Source organism: Chaetodon trifascialis, chromosome 22 (genome assembly GCF_039877785.1).
Source record: "Chaetodon trifascialis isolate fChaTrf1 chromosome 22, fChaTrf1.hap1, whole genome shotgun sequence".
Taxonomy (NCBI): domain Eukaryota; kingdom Metazoa; phylum Chordata; class Actinopteri; order Chaetodontiformes; family Chaetodontidae; genus Chaetodon; species Chaetodon trifascialis.
The window spans coordinates 11,810,742-11,830,668 of record NC_092077.1 but is presented as its reverse complement, the minus strand read 5'-3'; the positions used below and the strand labels follow the sequence as shown (position 1 = coordinate 11,830,668).

The window sequence follows — 19,927 nt, the reverse complement described above, 5'->3', positions numbered from 1 at the left end:
TCTTAAGTTGTTGACAGAACTCCATTCAAACATTTTCCCTTTAATTGGGTGTTTTTGTGGATGCCGGATTAATCAGCCGCAGGGTATTTAATGTTGTTTGGGCAGCTGAGAGGTAATACAGCCAAGCCATTAACATATCATTAAAGAGTCCTAAGCACTGTAATTGCAGCCAGAATGCTGACGCTACACTCTCATTAAGTGGACTCTGAGAGAGGAGACGTCTCGTTGTGATGGGTTTTAGTGAGATGTTGAGAAAAATCCGTGTAACTCAGCACTCTGTTGTCACTATGGGACGTCCAAGGGTCACACTGTGAGCAGAGATCGTTTACAAAATGCCATGTAGGCTTCTGTTGAGGCATCTGAGCTTTCATCATTCAGAGGTTGCAAAAACATGGAATCTAACAGGCTTTTATCCATGCTAGCAGCATGGCTGTATGTTGGTCCGTCCACCACTTTGATCCTGGCTGAAATATCTCAACAACTACAGGGTGAATTGCCATGAAATTGTGTACAGAAACTCGTGGTCCCCAGAGGATGAATCCTGCTGGCTTTGCCGATCCCTTGACGTTTCCTCTTTTGCCACCAGCAAATGTTGCATGTTGCAAAACCCACTCGGTGGATAGCCATGAAATTTGAAATGAAAAGGAAAGTGAAATGTCTTTCCAACATGTCTGTATAGTCATGTGCCCCTCAGGGTGAACTTCTGTGTTGCAATACTTTGGTTTATGAACAACTACCTGCAAAGCCTCAGCTCTATTTGTGTTTTGGTTCTTGTTAGGGAATGTTAGCACACTAACACGCTAAACAGATAGTATCTAGATATGATTTAACCACATTACATTTACACCTGGTATTAATATGTGTCTCCAGTGTCCACACTGAGATCCAGCTGAGATCTGATCACCCTGTCCAGTTTGTTCTTGTTCTTCTTCCTTCTTACACCCTCCTCTCTTTTGATTGCTTTTGGAATTGGGGAAGAAGCTTCAAACACTGGAAAATCTGAGACGAAAGCAGAGCAGAATGCTAATTTATGCAGCTGCTTTTATTTCAGTTGTGGTCAGTGTCCGGAGGATGATCTCGATGCAGGAATGCAGTCAAGACTGGAGGGAGAGGATAGTGATGGGTACCTGGTGCTATCCAGTTACTGGTGTTATTTCCTCCCACATAACTGTTGTATGTGGATTGGAAACACAACTGCATTTACCCTTGTGTTCAGTGTGATCACAATGTATCCCTGACCACCTCCAGAGGTGGCTTGGCCGATCACAATCCGCCCTCATCCGCCTTTGGTGCTTTCACTTTCATGTGTTCTGATTGCAATCTGATGCAAGGTGTAAAGGTGGCATTAGATGGTGACTGTGGTAAACCATATATCTGCTCTTAGCATTGCCAGTTAGCAGCTGATGTTAGTGTTTATTTCGGGGTAAAACTTGTCATCTGCAGGTGTTGCAGACGGTGACACACACTGCTGCCTTCATGAAACACATCAACCTGGTGAGTCTGTCTGAAAGCTCAGCCTACCTCTGAGTGCACCTGGTAAATCCACTGTGCTTATGAAGGGAGACGTAAATGAACATGAGGAAGCAAGTTAAAGGTGGATTTAAAGCTAATTAAACAAAGGGATTATGCACAAGAATGTTCGTATTAATATTAGAATGGATTTGATTTTTCATCTATTTTAGTATAGAAGCTAAACTTTATGGCAAAACGTCATAATTTCCCTGTGCTTAAAACTTTGTGGAATTTTAAAAAATCGTGTTTTGTCGAGTCTTTTCAATCCTCTGTATCTATACTTTGCAGGACTCATCTGTGTCAATATTTGACAGACTTTCTGGTTTAATTACAGATTCCCTTTTGTGCACTCGCCCAAATTTCAGGGATTATCCAATTACCGCTTGCGTGCCGACAAACAAGGGTGCCTCTTTGCCTTTCACTAATTGGAATGAGGAGTGGTGCCAGTGCTCAAAGGAGAGGCCTATCACTGAGAATTATTGAATAGAGAAGGAGTTTAAAAAAAAGAAAAAGGAGGATATGTGGTCCGCCTTGGGCTGCTTGCGGATTTCCTCTGATTTCATCAGAAAAAAGATGGCTGAGGCGATTCCCCCAGACAACAGCCAGCTGGTGTGTGTAGGCGAGCTTTGCTGCCCAAAATCTCTGAGAAAAGAAAGTGAAAGCATCACGCTGTGCCTCTGCAATTCATCCTCTGCATCAGAGTTACCCCAAACAATCCCTCAGCTCGCCTGCTGTTAGACAGTTTTGTGGGATAACATGGTGCAGCAAGTATGACATCTTTATTGTTTAATGAATCAGTGTGCAATTGTGCTGTTATGTATGGCAATTTCATGGCTTACAGCAGATTTAACATGAGCAATGATAGGCACTTTGAATTGGTATTGGTATTTCAGTACCATGTGTCTATTACTGACTTACTTATAAACCACCTACTGATGCCTTTAGTAACAATTTAGCATGTTTTGCAGCTGTGATCCTGCTGCTCTCTCACTGTTTGGACTTCTTATTCAGCTACATGTTGCGCATTTAAACCAGCTTGTCGACTTCAAATCCAGTGAGAGTAGAAACAGCAGACTCTCTGTGTGTGTGTGTGTGTGTGTGTGTGTGTGTGTGTCGTTGGGGTGTGTGTGTGTGTGTGTGTGTGTGTGTGTGTGTAGTTGGGGTGTGTCTGTGAATGTGGCATTTGAAAAACAAACAAAGAAAGATTTTGACAGTCAAATGAAACAAGAGATACTCGGCAGGTTCAACAGACGTGATTCATAATTTATTGAGCGCCACTGATGTTACAACAGGGAACAAATGAAGCAGAGAACACAAAAGAGCATTATTTATTACAGGAAAAAAGTGAAGCCTGGCGGCCTGGGGGGGTGTACAGTAGCACAACACTCATAGATTACACCTACTGTACACAAACACACTGCATTATTGCTGCTGCCAGAGAAAAATCGCATTACTCCAATTCTGATGATTCTCACGAACTTGAGGATTATGTGACCTTGTATGAGTTTCACGACCGAAGGACTTGCATAATTTAAAAAAAAAAAAAAAAAAAGCATGGCTGTCAAAGTGGAAATGAGGCTGTGCTGCGTTATTTCACCCAACATTTTGACATTTTGAAAACGTGAAGTTTACAGCACAGTCAGATCATAACCGAGGAGCGCAGGAAATGCGTACACACCCTCGGGCCAAACACAGGATAGCAGCAATCTATTCAAACGCAACCTCCCCTTCATATGCCAGTGCTGTTTTAAATAATGCAAGCGCTTTCCCGTAGATGCCACGGTGGTTGATTCCCACCTTTAGATTCCCATGGACCCCCGCTGGTCCAGGATCGAATCCTCCCTCAGCCTCCTCTAATGTTTCTCCACTGCTCTACTATTCTCTCAGACCTCCTCGTGTCTCTACAAAGAAGGAAGGGGGAAAAAAAAACTCGTAGGAGTGGGAACCTGAAAAATAAATTAAACTGATAATGCAAGCAAAAGAAACTTCCCATCCCACCCACTGAATATTAGATCACAACAACTTACGGCCTTGAATAAATCATTAAACCTCAGCAGACCATATCTATTGCAATTTCATCTTGAATAATTATCCACCTCATATTGGCGCGGAAGTAATGTCACACAATTGCAAGCATGTGTCAAATTCTTGTAATATCCAGAGATTAATAATTCAGTTTCTGGTTTTTCCGACTACAAGCCATTTTAGGCTTTATTCAGATTCGGTTTGGGAGGAGAGAGCGAGCGCCTCATTTTACAGAAAATACAAACAGAGGGTTGACATTTAAACCCAAACCCCACAGCACCCACCCAGACCCAACAGGAACAGGATGATTTGAATTTCCTGCTTAATTGGTTGACACCGAGTTCAGTTCAGGCAGAAAGTTACCATTATTAGCCGTCTTGAGCTGGCCAAAATGTCCTGGACCCAATTTGTGAGTGGACAGGGAAATTTAAGGGGTCTGCACTGAGCTGAGTTATACTTTTCTGACTGGTGCTAAAAACCTTAAGGGAGCAGTGTTTGTCTGATTAGTAGTGAAAGATTATACATGAAATGAATGGCTAAACACCAAGTGTATGTGTCCATTTACAAAAAGTATATAGCTGTTGTTCAGTGAAAACCATGAATCTCCAAATCTGGTGAATTTTTGAGAATGAATGATCAAGTTTTTCTTAATGGATCATAAATCTGCTATAATCGTTATTTTTTTGTTAGACTGACATCTACATGTTTATGAAAGGAGTTGCTCATGGTGACTAACAGCAGCTGCAGAGGCAGATACTGCCCTCAGGAGTTGGTGGAGAACAAAACGGAGCTAAAATGTGAGTAAATATAAGGCACCAAAACTACTTGGTTAGGTTTAGGAAAAGATCACGATTTGGATTAAAGTAAGTATGTTAGTTATGTAGATGAAGTTACGTATGCATAATGCGTAAGTTACGGACGTGATGCAAGTACATTACGTAACGCACCATCCACCTCGAGCTCCTTCCATTTTCACTATGTCACCTGACTTTCTCCTATGCTCCCGTAATGACTACTACAGCCACTAGAGGTCGCTGCTTGCACAATCAACCTATACGGCTGTGTTTTTGGGAGGACGAAGTCAAATGAAAGCTAACATTGCTCCATAATTGCTCGATGTGTTTGCTAACAAGTTCTCCGTGTCAACTTTCTAAGTTTTATAGTCTTAGTCTTATATCTTTATGCTGCCCCCAAATGACCAAAAATGAGTTAATGCAGGTTTAAGCCAATGAAACTTTGAAAACCCATTGGATTATCTGAGAAATACAATAAACTGAACTGAACACGGGCAGTTTTTCTAAGATCATGAAACACTGTCGTGTTGGAGATAAACGGTTTTCACAGGAGAGCCATAGCATGTGAAACCGAGTTTGTGAAGTGCAATATTTCACATATGAAATGTTCAAATGTGTGTTCTCACCTTTGCATCATAGTAATCTGCCCAGATTGTGTACATTTGTAAACAACATTGGTGACCTACCTCTGCACGCCGCTTCGTTTCAGTGTGCCACTCACTCCTCCTGATTTCTATTTTGAGAATTTTCCAGCTCCAGTTTTGCGCGACGACCCCGGGGCAGAGGAATGCAGGAATGAGTTTGAAATTCAGGCCACGTGCAGCCGGCATGCAGGTGGGAAATCTTTGCGAAAAGTAGGTCTGTTCACAACTTGGCTCAGATTGATTTGTCAGCCCAAACTTACAGTACGTTCTGCTCTATTGTCCTAAAAGCAATTGTTCAATTTAATATAATAACCATTTAATTAAGTCATTTAAAAAGGTTTTTCACATTACAGATCTGGTCTAAAAAGATTACCCACTCTCTGCAGTGATTAGCCTGTTCTATTTTTACTGTGTGCACATTCCTGATAATGGGCAGGACACTGATGTGAACATGGCAGCTGTCATATCCACGGGAAGCTCGCTGTGTGTGTTGGCCAGCGCGTTGAGCACTCACCGCGTGTTTAGTGGCTTCTACTCCTACATGAACCCATCTACCATCACGTAGGAATAAAAAGCCATAAGACACAACAGCAATCTCACAGGAGGGAGGAAAAAGAAGGAAGGAGGAAGGAATATTAACAGAGGACTTCATGCCGCCAAAATGAAGGAGGGGTTGTGCTCTCATCAGGGAGGTTACGGAAGAGGAGAAAAGTGTAGAAAGTGATCTCTGAAAGGTTAGGGGACTGGGGAGAGCAGCTGAGGAGAAAAAAGTTGATTTGAAGAGGAAAGGAACAAGTGAAGGAGAGAGAAAAGGAGCTGATTTCACAGTCTTTCAAAAGGCAGAGGTAACCCACAGGTGACTGAAGTATTTACACGACCATGCTCTCTGTTTGTCTTTGCCTCTGTTTGATGATGTGCTTCTGTGTGCAGCAGATGAATATGCATTGCAGGCATTGCTCGAAAGTCCTCTGTGTGCAAACTAGATTTGATATGCTCGAAGCAAACTGCTCTGATGAACCTAACCAAACTCCATCTGCTCTCTCTCCAAATGCGCACATTTTAAGTCCTGCAGGCCCATTTTAATGTGTAGTTTACGACAAATGCGAGCTCGCCTTTCTTCAGATGCTCCACAAATAAATATCTATCGCTTAAAACTAGCCGTGTTTCTAGTAATATCCACTTCATGTTCCCTGCTCACAGCTCTCCTGCTGTAGAAAGCCAGTCACGCCTCTGTGTAAAGGGGTTACAGTACGAGTGCATGCACGCACAAGTCAGGCACGTCCAGATAAATATGTATGACTCCACCGCGGTAGGTTCCCTGCTTTGTATGCTAATGATCTTATACAAGTTTAATAATGCAACTGTGGTGCACTGAGGATGGGGGGGTGGTGGTGGGGCTGACACACCGAAGAAAGGACCTGCGGATCCTCACAAATCCTCCGTTAGGCCTCATGAGGCGAGGCGTGAGCAGTGAGGTAACAGATTACATTACAATCTGACTAATTAGGCTGGAAAAAGGTTGGATTTCAACACACTCGGTGTCAAGAGGGCAAATTACTCTTGATAAAATGGGTCATTTTGTTATTTATTCAACTAGAGATGCACAAGCGTCTTTGAATGGCTATTATGATGCTGTTGATGTATTAACCTACAACTGGGAATTCAATGCAATTAAATGAAACCACAACTAATTAAAGGAAGAGATTGTGAAAAACAGTCCAAAATAGAGTAATGCATCAGTGATGGACAGTAACGAATAGATTTACGATGTTAAGTATCATCTTATAAACAATGATGCTCTCTTATACAGTAGTTTGGTTGGAGCAGCAGCGCACTAACCTAATCTAATATATAATAGAATAACTAGAGTGCTTTTACTTTTTATTCTTTAAGTACATCTTGCTGATAACACATACTTATACTTGAGTCAAATTTTCAGTGTGGGGCTTCAGGGAGTACTTCTATTACTGCTATTTTTACTTAAGTAGAGGACCTGAATACTTTCTCCACCACTATCACATATTAATTTATAGACTGAGCTTCCCAGAATATAAAGTAGTTCAAATTAACCTCCAGCAGCTGCAACATTAAAATGCTGCTTAATGTTAATGCATCACCACTCATAACCCAGCAATATGTAAAACAGAGAGGAGCAGTCAGTACTTTTTGCTGAGAATACTTTTAAATGCATGACTTAAGCTTGTAATGGAGTATTTTCGTTTATTGCAGCATTGCAACTTTTACTTATCTAAAAGACCTGAATACTTCTTCTACCACTGGGTACTTGTACTTTACCTCCTTTAACTTATAGGCTATATTATACTACATTTCAGAGTATCGTATATTGTACTTTTTATTCCACTACCAACTAGGATACTTTGCAAATTAAGACATTAGGTACAAAACATACGATCACCTCATAAAATATGACGTGATATTATTATAATATTGTTGCTAAAATCGGCTCCAGCATTAAAATGCTACTCACTTGTTAAATCACCAGCAGCAAAAATCTAATAATGTGTCTCATAGCAATAACACTATTAAATGGGCCACTCTGGATAAAGAGTACTTGTACTTCACATCTGCACATCTGACATTAAACAGGCTTATTTAGTGATCTAACCTGCACATGATTAGACGTTCTTTAGTCTACTTGGGGATACTGTGACTAAGCACTCAGCAGAAGCCTGTAAAAGTGACAGGATTTGCAGGTTGGCTTGGATAGAGGGGAGTATGACGAGCCAGGGTTTGTGTTGGTGTGTGTGGGACCATGTGTGTGTTTTTTTTGTCTGCACACTGTTATCTGAAACACATCCTTGTGTCGGGCGATGCTGTGTTCAGGCTCCCGGCGTCTCGGGTCCTTGCATCAGCTCCTGAAGGACCCTGCAACAAACACAGAAGAGACGAGACATGAGGTGCGTTCACACACTCATAATAAGTCAACCTGAGGACGGAAAAGCTTATTACTCCACCGCGGATGTTTGGTTATTTAATGAGTCAATCTTATGGCTTCACTATTGAATTAAGGATCATTATCCTCCGTGTGCTGAGTACCTCCAATAACAAGCACATCCTGGAAGAAGTGCTGCTTAGAGTTTGAGCTGTCAAACTTTTTCCCTCTTCCTGAGAAAGTCTTAAAGAGCTCACACTGTGGTTTTACAGACACACCCACAACTTACAGCGTCAAACACCCATTAACCGCAAACCAATTACGTCCCTTGTTGAGCGGCGGCTACTTCTTGATGACTAGTGTGGTTTACGACGCCTAATGAAAAGTTAATAGTGAGCATATTCCTGCACCTGCTGCGGTGAAAACTGTTGACAGGTGAGGTGGATTCAGGATTAAAATCGTGAAGCGTGTGGGTGCTGCCTGTGAGAGCATTGCAGCTATATGTTGGAGAGGAACTGACCATCCTCACCAGCAAAGAAACTTTAGCTTTTAATTTATCGTCTAAAAGCCTGTGGAAATTGTTTGGGATAACGCTCCACACAATGAGCTGTGACATCTTCATTGAAAAATGATTGATTGGGCTGCCAGGGAGAGGGGCTGTTTGAGAGACAGATCACTCAAACAGTCAAGCTGTAAAAGCCCAATAAAATGATGAATGGTCTATTTACCCAACAGATGAGAAGAGACTTGCATAAAGATTAAACGTGTGGTTTTTGGACGTGTCCTGGTCACAGAATAGATTGGAAATTTGAATAATACGTCTGCGCTCTCTGTCAGGGATTAAGTTGGAAATGAATTTAAGTTGCGAGTGATTTTCGACTGCGTATAATGCAGCGCGGCTCATTTATCACCTCGGATTGTCTTGGAGCGGGGGAAAAAAAAAATTGGGTTTATCGATTCTGAGGCTTCACACCTGTGTGGATTCCACCTGCACAAAACAGGAGCCACTGAGGGGCCCCAAAGATCATGGAAAGTGTGGATATTTGTGATTAATCCCCTCTACTTTGAAATGATTTCTTTGTGCACAAAGAAAGTTTGATGCACATTAACATTATGACAAAACCATTATTAGTTAGCCAATATTCCCCTTCACTGTAGGTCCCTGCTTCCTTATGCTCATGTGTCTTAAATAGACCATTTAAAACTTAAAACTCGCACAAACTGTATCTAAAGTTAAGCCACTAATCACTTTCCCAAACAATGTCTCTGAGGATCGTGAGCGCGTGTTGATATAGTGACCCAATTTTTTTACACATAGCATCTATAATTGATGTGCAATCGATGTAGCGGCCTCAGATCTGATAAGGGCTTGGCTCTGATGGATCTCCAGATAGGCTTTCGGGGGGGGGGAACAGATGTAGAGCCACGCATCGGAGAGGGATGGGGTTGCCTGTGATCGTTTCCACCCTGCAGCGAACAAAATAGCCCTCATATATCCCTGTAATCTGCATTAGCGCCGGAGCACAAGCCAGGAGACAGCACAGAGGGGGATGAGTAATGGGGCTACCACTGATTTGGCAGGCCTATATTACACCTCAAAACTGAGGCATGCCCAACTGGCGAGAATATGAAATGAGGATGTCACGAATGAACATCATCCCTTCGGAATGCAGAATTTTTCAGCCGATATTATTCCCCAAAACATGTTTTAGAGCAAGCAACAGGCTGCGTTTAACCTTTTTGTTCTTCCAGTGGCTTGAGTAACTGAAATAGTGGTACCATTGTTCAGAAAATTGCTATAAAAAGTTTATTATTATTATTCTTTCAGTAGTGGAAATCAAGTATCTCTGTTTTATGCTACTTTATACTTCTACTCCAGCACAATTCAGATGGAAATAATACGCTTTTTTATTACATTTATGCACAGATGACCCTTACTGGCGTTTTTTCTGGTGAGGACGAGCTGGTTTTGTCACTTGGGCTTTAGTTGTTTTGGGAGTTCATGAAAATATATGAAGCTGTCATCCTTTGCGGTCGATTCCCCCTTTAAACTTCTCATCTCATGAGCTCGCAGATTTATCTTGTGACCCTTTTGAGGGTCCTGTCCCCTACATAGGGAACCCCTGAGCAAACTATGCAACTGTATTTAAAGCAGTTAAAACAATAAACTGTTACTTACACGTTCATACATCAGCAACAATCTAATAATATAATAAATAATAAGTCAGTCAGAGTGCCTTTTTAAAACTTTGAGTTCATTTATTTTAACACTTCTCTACTACAGCATTCTTTGATGTTGGTATTGGTCAGTTTTATTGAATAAAGGCACTTTAAAGTACTTCCTCAGCCTTTGGCTTCTCTTCACTGGCACATTTCAGCTCGCTTTCTATTCTTGGTCGGATGTGGGATGAGTAATGACCTAACATTGGTTTGGCATCTTCTGTCTGTATTACCAAACAAAAAAAAAAACCTCTCTGACTGGCGAGAGTCTGAACATGAGCCTGCTGCCAGGGCAAGAAACAAATGTTTCTGTCCAGCAGCCACAGTGGCGTGTACATCCTAAAAAAAAAAAAAAAATCCAAAATAGTGTTTTATACTCCAGACCCAGAGCGGGAGAGCAGTTAGTTCTATCTTCTTTATGTGTCTAGAACCTTTTCCCTCCTTCTGAATCAGCCTCAACAGGAATTGAAACAAGCAGTGAAGTTATTTTTAATGGAATATTTTTAATTATGTGAGTAAATTTTGCAAGACAAGAAACTGTAGGTGTAACCCACATGGCAGAAATCTCTTCATCTCCTCTCAAACAGAGCTAAACCCTGAAGTGAGGATGTAAAGTGAGAGCGTAACAAACACAGCGCCTGGCATTAAACTCTTGTAATGGCTTGTAACAGGGTATGCTTTCTTGCTATCTGAAATTAAAGTGTAGATATAACATCCCTCGAGGCCAATCAAGTAGTTATGTGTATATTCTGCTGGGACATTAATGTACTCCTACGAAGCGTGTGCTCGTGTGTTTGTTGTTCGTCTGTGAGTCTGTGTGAAAGTAGTTTAATTTCCTCTCATAATTCATGTTTTCCCACATTAATAGATTGATTCGGGTGCGTTGCTATTTACAATTAAAATATCTCATAAAGAAAACACGCAGCTCAGGGAAAAGAAGACAGTATCTCCACTCTGCTAATGTTATTTTTGCTCCACTTTGAATAGAAACGTGATTATCAGGAAGAGAGCGATAGCACGCTGCAACATAACAAATGGGGCAAAAAGTTTCACTTCTTCATCAGATGCAAGCGAATCATTTAATCAGCACCGGTGCCTGAAAACATCAGCATATGGTGGCATTAAATTTACATCATGGAGTGATGTGCAGCAGGAGCGTCTGTACCTCAACCCATCAGTTTTCTCTTCAGCGTCTACAGGATGTGCGTGCTCCCGCTGCTGTTGTGTGGCTTTTCATTATCTGAGTGACAAATCAGCGAAAATGAGACTGGAAAGGAGTCCAAACAGTAAGAGCTGAAGTACTACCTCAGACAATAAGTCCAGGAGGGTGAATAGGTGTGAGACTGTGCCTGCTTCGACTTAAGCCATTATTATAAGGACTCTGACTACACAATCTGCTTCCACAGGCGTTATTGAGCTTCATGTGAACAACATATAGCCACCACAGTACAGTCACTAATAGAGCGGAGGACTTTCAATACGTTATTGTTCAGTAGTTTCTAAACTTTCTGCTGCTGCTGTCTTTCCACTGCAGGGCTATGAGAAAATTGCTTTTTCCATTTCACGCGTCTCTCCAATAAAAAGTGCTTGTGGAAGCATTTTGCAGGCGAGTAGAAGATTAACTCCAGACGCTGCTCAAGTCCAACATTGGACTGACCTGAGAAGGTGGGAAGGCGTCGTTAACAACATCAGATGTTCTGTTAATTTGTTGCACCGCTTTGTAAGATGCCCTTTATTGAGGATGAAGGTGTTGAACTGAGCTATTAGTGCTGCTGAAAATGAGCCTTTCGGCTAACGCTGGCACATTTTCAGTGGCACGATCAGCCTGCACTGTCCCTCTCCAGAGTAAATTCAGAGCAGGAATGTAACTCAGTACATTTACTCAAGTTTTGCTCTTAAGTAAAGTACAAGTTCCTCCAAATTGTACTCCAGTGTTTTCATTTTCTGCAACTTTATACTTTCACTTTGCTACAATATTGTAGTTTTTTTTTACTCCGCTACATTTATTTGTTACCTGTAGTTACTTCTTACTCTGCAGATTCAGATTAATAATAGAAAATATAATGAACAAACAATGAAAATGTAGAATCTGTAGAATCTAACACACAGGTGCTGTTATTTAGGCTAGCAGTTATTCGCTGCATGGAGATAGCAGCGTGCTCTTCTTACGATATAGATTATATGAGGTGTTCTTGAGCTCGTGTTCAGATACCAGACTGAGATAAAAGCTCACTTTCTTGCCAGTGTTTGTACTTTACTGTAAAGAAAGGACGTTTATGTGGGGCGGCTAAACAAAGAAATTATTAATTGTCTAAATATCTAAACTGTCCTCCCAAGCATGCAACAAATCACCCTTATCTACCCTGTCCTCTCTCTTTCACTCCCCCTCTCCCTCCCCGCTTTCATTACTCATTGGAGCTTCTCGCTCTCCCGTTGACTCCAAAGTGAGAACATTTTCATGAAGGCAATAAAACGCTCATCAGCAAAGGCCTGAAATTATTTTTTAATATGACGACATTTTAATGAGGACTGAAGGAGATGGCTGGTTTGGCTGATGGCAGCTCCTCTTTATCAATGAGTGGCAGGGAGGAACTAATGGCACTAAAACAGACAGGCTGCTATAGTCTCTCTCTCTCTCTCTCTCTCTCTCTCTCTCTCTCTCTCTCAGTGTGTCTCCACGTCTCTCTCTCACACAGAAGCTTAATATTCTTTATTTTCAGGAACTAAATCAAGTTTTCCAGGATTCAATATTAGAAAGATACAGCGGCACTGTTTGCTGTGACAGGCCACTCATCGCTGAGGAAACTGGCTATGTTTGACCTTTCTTGGACACACACACACACACACACACACACACACACACACACACACACACACACACACACACACACACACACACACACACACACACACACACACACACACACACACACACACACTCTTCTCTGTCCGTCCTTTCTTCAAAGTCCTCTCCGGCCAAGTGTTTATGTGTTTTGTCATTGATTGGAATTTAATCTGAGGACTTTTCAGTTTAGCTGCTTGAGAAAACCTGTCAGATGTGAGTGCTGAGATGGAGTGCGCTGCCAAAAGGTCGTGTTATTGGACTGGAGAGGTTATGATGAAATTACAGATAGAGCCAGACAGGGTTCGGCGTCTGAAATACACAAGTCATGAGAAGTGCACATCTATTAGCTGAAGAGGAAGAAAATCGAGCCCTCTGTATCATCTGCATTGATATTCAGGCTTTACAACATATGAACGCTTTTCATGTTCAATGAAAAGTACATGCCCTTTGCAAGGATGACCCAAGGCTCAAAACTACACCACAGCTGAGACGTGCTGTAAATGAATGTCGCGAGAGGTGACAGTACATATATTACTGCCAAGATGCTAAAGCTAAATTACTCTCACAAAGTGTTTTGAATGTGACTTTCACTTGAAGCCTTGGACCTAATGAGTTGTCAAGCAAAAAAAAAAAAAAACAAGCAAGGGCTTTGAAAAATGTAGTTAAGTTATGATAAGCGGCAAATTAATGTCAGAATAATGTCACTCAGATGCTTTACTCATTATGTGCTGTTATATAACGCAGTGTGATAAGTTAAGTGCTTACTACCTACAGATGGGCGAAAACTGAAGCACTAACTGAAGATGTGGTCTACCATGAGCCTCCATAACAGCTTCACTGCAAGTCTCTGAACTCTATGAAAGGCAGTCCTCTGAGAGATATCTCTTCATTTGGTGTTTGGATGAAGGTGGTGGATAGCGCTGCCGAGCACGTCGCTGTAAAACCTCCCATGGGTGTTCAGTTGGGATGAGACTGCGAAGGCTTGAGCGTGTGATTTGCATCATTTCCACACTCATCAAATCCTTAAATGACCCCTGTCTGAATGCACCTGCCTCTGTAAGGTTCGCTTTATTCTGCTTTTTTCCTTTAATTTGTCACCTGTCTGTATGTCAACGAGACTTCCACGTTATGATCTTACTCCGGCGAGTGGTGCGACTTGGCTGACTTTGCCGTCCAAGGTTAGGACAAAAGCGGTTTGCGGAGGAGAGCCCCCTGCCCGCCAGACGCTAAACAAAACCACTTCTCTGCCTCCTTCCTCTTTCACCATACAAGGTCGTCTCACGCTGGCTACGCCTCCGCAATTAGCATGCAGCCTGTGGTGTGGCCTGTCTGGCGGCGAACACGTGAGCGCGGCGCCCTGCTCGCCTAATGAGATGCCAGTCAGTGAGGGCGCCTGCGGGACTGTGAAAGTGAAAAAAATAAAATAAATAAAAAAGCCTCCTGGGGTGTTTGTGCACCACCTCATGGGTGGTAGAGGAGACTATTGAAGTGCACACAGCCAGTCCAGGCAGGGCAGGCAACTAATTTTACATAACACACTCTATTTGGTGGACGCTTTCATCCAAATCGTGGTAGTCGACCATGAATGCATGCATTTTTAGCCTGGGCAGCCCCAGAAGGAACTGTAGCCCCGACACTTGCTTTGCTCGAGCTTTAGCTACACAGGACCTCACTGGAGAGGCAAACAGAGACACGCGTTTCCACCGTGCGGTCAATATGGAAGTGGCTGCAGCAGCTGTGAGCGCAGAAAAAAAGCCAGATAGGATTGTGAAGCTGGAAAAGCTGCCGGTTTCTCCCGACTCCGACATTTCCTTTAGACGACATCTTCAAATGATCTCTTAGATAACGTAACAATGACGTAGGTTTCTGCTGTGGCCATTCCTTTCTATCTTTCTGAGAAATCTTTGCATCAGTTTGCCACGACGGACTCTTTTCAAACTACGAGACCCATGAGCCTCGGCTGCTGCAGCAACAGAGAAGAAGGTAGAAACGCTTTGTTGTTGAATTTGTGAACAAAATCTGAAAGCAAATTCATTTGAGCTGCCGATTTTAAAGGGTTTTCTCCAGTGTCGGTGTCTCTAGTTTCCACCTGCCGTTAGTGGCAGAGAAGCAGAATCTTAAGCTCTGTGATTGGATGTTTCCTGCCAAAATGCACCTTCTCCCTCAAAGTTTTTATGAACTGGATATTGCTAGTGCAGTACTTCATCTTTGGTGGTGATAATTCAACTGGGAGAGTGTCAGGCCGAACGCTCCGACTGTAAGTTATGCTGTCTATGGGAAAAATGAATGGGACTTTCACTTATGGAACCACGGGTGTCCTTTACGGTGAAGGGTCGTTACCTGACAAAGGGTTTCAGAGAGTCACCAAACTCATGATGTATAGTTGGCGCTCTTAGCCGGGGAGGGGTTTCTGGGCTCTCTGCAGCTCACCACCACCAAATCAGATCAGGATGGTCATGGATGGACTGAAGTGAAAGGGCTCAGTCAGTTGTAGGGATGTGTCCCCTAACATGGAATATATGCCCATATTGTGTATGTATACATTTCTAGAGTATTTTGTGTAATATCAGTGAAGAGGGGTGCTAGAGGGGCCTTTCATGTGCTCATGTTTCCACAAGGCATGAGATGTGTGTAGGTGCAAACCGAAGCTGTGAAGGACTTTCTTCTTTTCATTTTGATGACATATGTTTCAATATTCCCCTTTTTTCTGTCACTTTGTGTGAGTCCACAGTCAGATCCTGCATATACTTCACACTGCATTCATCACCGGTATTCCAGGTATGCTTCTACTTTAGCAGCGTGCTAATTGCCTGATGAGTTATTTCATTCACGGCCAAGCTATCTGTGAGCAGACGCTGCTTATTATTTCATTCATCAAGAGCAATTTTGTCTTTTATAATTAAATGCAACTGCAGTCGAGGCAATTACTAAAGTATTTGGTATCAACAGGCTTCTCTGACCACTTTGTAAAAATCTGTGGCCTGAAATGTACCCACTGGGTTTGAAACTAGGGGGGGTTTTTTTGCATTTCAGTGTTGAAAAATTTTAACATCTAGATGGCATATGACAGAGTTTTCATCCCACAATAAAAAGAGATATGAAAGAAACATCAATGCACCCTGTGCTGATGAAATATTCATCCCCCACCACTGGTTGAGTTAGCTTTTTACTGCATATTAATAGCGCTTCTGTGCAGATCTACTTACATACAGTGTGTACTGTTCCTCAACACTGCATGAGGCATAGAAATCACAAAGCACATTTTCCTCCAGTGAGGAAATCATTATAATGCAGCTCTGGTCTCCCGTGCTGCCTACAGCAAAATGAAGCCTTTAGGATGTGTATGTGTATCCGTTCACACCCTTAATCTCATTTCAATCGCAAAAAATGCGCTAAACAGCTGCTATTAGGTGCTATTAACCCACAATATGAACAGCATGACCTCTATATGAAAGAGCATTGTGAAATTCTTGGTTCATAAAGGCAAACAGAGAGCTTTTGCTTTCTGAGTCAGATCTGGGTCTGATCCTCTGGGGCGTTCTGTATACACACTGTGCCATGTTTTGACCCAAATTGCCTCTTTTTTTTTGCAAAGGGGATTGATGTAACGAGGCCTTTGGAGGGCTCTGTACTAGATGTTTTACCCTGTGACGTGAAATTTTCTTCCAGCGCTAGAATTTGTTGTTTCATGTTTCCTAAATGCCAGCTCTCCTCGACATCCAGCTATCTATCTATAAAAGGTGAAAAAAAGGGCGAGCGCACAGGACGAGCGGTACACAGCTGATCATACACATCTTAAAATAGCCCTGCAGTTAAAGACGTGAACCAGTGACATGCCTCACAAAGCCTCTGTGCTTGCTAATGGCCCCCTGTTTGTAATGGCATCCGTATAGCACCGCTTGACGAGCTGCCAAAGGGGGTGTTCTGTTATTGCGGAGCCAATCACCCACTAAGTATTTGCTGGCTCCTATTTCCTTTCTGCTAATGTGCGAGCCTCCCCAATGCCGCAGCTAAATCGACTCTTTACGCCTGACTTGTCACCCTGCAGCGACGCACAGAGAATCCCAAAGATGCATCGTCGGAGGGCAGCCCGACGTCCCTGTTGCCATGGATACGTTTATGGGCAGGGATGTGGCTGGGCGGGTTATGATGCTTTTACTGCAACCCTAAATCATGGAAAGTGATGGTGCTCGATGATTAGGGTGATGAAGCTGACGCGACCTTTGCAAGGGTGTTGTTAGGTGGTGATTGCTCACTTTAATGTGTCTTTGGATCTATTGTGTCAGGTGGTGTGTGTGGCGCGGGTGTGTGTTTATAAACCGCTCCGGTAAAAGCTAGATTCACAGGATCTGGAAAAATAGGTGGAAAGAGGACGCACGTTTCACTCAAGTAATAGCAAGGTAGCGTAACAACGGCCTGTGGATGTACAGATAACATGCAGCCTCACTGCTTCGACTGGAGCTGTGTCCTGTTTCTGTTGTTGCTTTTGGACTATTTAAAGAAATATTCTATTTTATGTTATTTTTGTGCCATCATTTTTGCTATGGCCGGTTAGTTTGAGCAGGTCTTCAAACAAGTGCTAATTCATGAGTATCTTTTGTATTTTTTTCTAAACTTTGACCCATCTAATCTAATCTAATCTAATCTAATCTAATCTAAACCCGTCTAAGTCTAATAGCAGACACGTTTCTTGCTAGCTCGCGGAACTAGCAGTTAATTATTAACTATTTAATTATCTTGAGAAAATGAACTTTGTTATCTTGAAATAATGAAACAACTCGTTGCCTTGAGACAACAAAAGGTCGTTTTCTGTTATTATTACAACCTCAATTCCACAAAAGCTGGGACAACAGTGTTCCTGAGCCCATGCAGTAACATCCTTTATGCAATCACATGCTCACCTCTTACCAATGAACCTGTTCACCTGTGAAATGTTCTAAACAGGTGTTTTTGGAGCACTTCTCAGTCTTTAGTTGCTCCTGTCCCAACTTGTTTGAAACGTGTTGCTGCATCAAATTCAGAAAAAGCAGATATTTACAAAAATCAATGAAGTTAATGCGGTAAAACATTAAAAATATTGTCTTTGTGCTGTTTTCAGTTGAGCATATGTCAAAAAGGAACTCAGTTTTATTTGTTTTAACGTCTCAGCTTTTTTGGAATCAGGTTGCACAATGTTTGTCAGATCAGGAGTTCCATGACAGCGTGTATAGATTGCGTCTTTACAACTGATTTAAGCTGAAAATTTCAGATCAAGGAGTGCCCGTTATTGATCAACGCATCAGACTGTACTTTAATCAAGGTCTCACACAGGCAGAAATTGCATTGTCTTTCTGTTAGAGATAATGATCAGATAAGTCCATGTCATTTAAGGAGAGCGGCAGCCCGGCTGCAGCTTCACAGGCCAGTGCGCTTCAGTGATTCCTCACGAGTTGTTTTCTCGTGATAAATTATCTTTTTACATCCAGAAATCGGCATTTTGTTTGCTCAAGATAACAAGAGAAATTCACTCAGTCTCATGAGAAAATGAACTTAACTTGATCTCAAGACAATGGCTTTAATAAAATAATTGAAAGCCGGCTGTTCTCGGCTTCTGTATTAAACAGTATTTCCTGGTTTTCATGGATAACTTAATAATGCAAGTACACACTCTAGTAGCACCCCAGGTTGTAGTACAGACCCCAGCCTCAGTGCATAGGGCCCCATGAACTGACTCATCAGCAGCGGCTTGATTCCAACCTGTAGCCCTTCCTTCCTCCTCACTCTTCTCCCCTTTCTGTCTCCACAGCTGTTGTATCTAATAAAGGCTAAAATACCCCCCCAAAATAGCTATAACCACAGTAATTGCAGCTAGTTACAGTTCTCGCCACATCTGTAAAAAGACATTGTTGCTCATGCAGCTTGGATATCAAAACTATGACAAAAGCTTAATCAGAGCAGTGTAATTTCTACTGGCTCATATTCTGCTGCGAGAGACCCAACAGAAATCCAATAACATAAAGCACTAATGAGGATGACAAACGAAATGAAAGCCAATTAAATGAAGCTCCATTCCTTTATAAAATGTCACTTTGTTAAAAGTTATTGGCCAGTTCTGGATAACTTTCTGAGAAAGTGTCTGTGTAAGTCAAGAGCAGCCTAAAGACCTCATGATAGCTACAGTTAATATGATTCTGTGATGATTAGCTATTGTGCCAGCAATCATTTTTCAAATGGGATGCTGCACACTGGAGGGAAAGTTTGTATAGATTTTTCCAGGCAGGTAGCAATGTCAAACTTAAAGGTGCACCTGCAGAAAGGTGTCCCGCTGATAAGAGCAGAAAAAGGCAAAGCTATGAAAGTGAGAGGCAAATAAACTCAGAAAGATGTGAGTCCTCAAGAGGTCTGTGAGGGAATGAGTAATACGTGAAAGCGAGTCGACGGCTAGAAAGCCCAGACATACTTTGCCCCCCGTTATCGGCCTGCGCAGATGTGCCTCAGCCTTCTCTGCAGCACTCCCACCCGCCACATCCATCACAGAAGTGCACCTTGGGAGATTGAGAGGATGGTGCAAGCGCCAAGCCCACCATCTGCCGCCGTTTAGAAATAAATGACAGGCCCAAACCTAGTGGGAGCCCGTCTCATTCCACTGCCAGCGTTGGTGCGGTGACGGGTCCGCCCAACCTTCCCTTTTCCCTGAAATCTATGTGTGAGACCCCTGCCAGTCATACTGGAGTGTGCTTCGGAGAGAGACTTGGAGTGGATTTGGTTGGTGAAGCACAGCCCTTTACTCAGGGGAGCGGGCAGGTGGAACAGCGTGGTGAAACCAGCTGTCTCCCCACTGATTACAGCAGCCAACATGGAGAGAACTCATAGACTTGAGGTGGATCTGACTGGAAAGCAGCTCAAGCTCCACTTTATTTCATTAGAGGTTCATTGATGATCTACAGATAAAGAAACTATCGCTTATAACAAGCTGGGAGTTTTATGGACTGCCTGCAGGTAGTGCTTTTACTCC

The 19,927-nt window shown here is 42.5% G+C and overlaps 1 long non-coding RNA gene across 1 annotated transcript in view; it reads right to left on the bottom strand.

The window, feature by feature from the left end:
* Positions 1-7,144: 7,144 nt before the first annotated feature.
* Positions 7,145-19,927, bottom strand: part of LOC139350781 (uncharacterized) — a 44,413-nt gene continuing 31,630 nt past the window's right edge. The window contains exon 3 of the long non-coding RNA XR_011603541.1: positions 7,145-7,861. This is a non-coding gene — a long non-coding RNA (uncharacterized lncRNA). The remainder of the gene's footprint in view (positions 7,862-19,927) is intronic.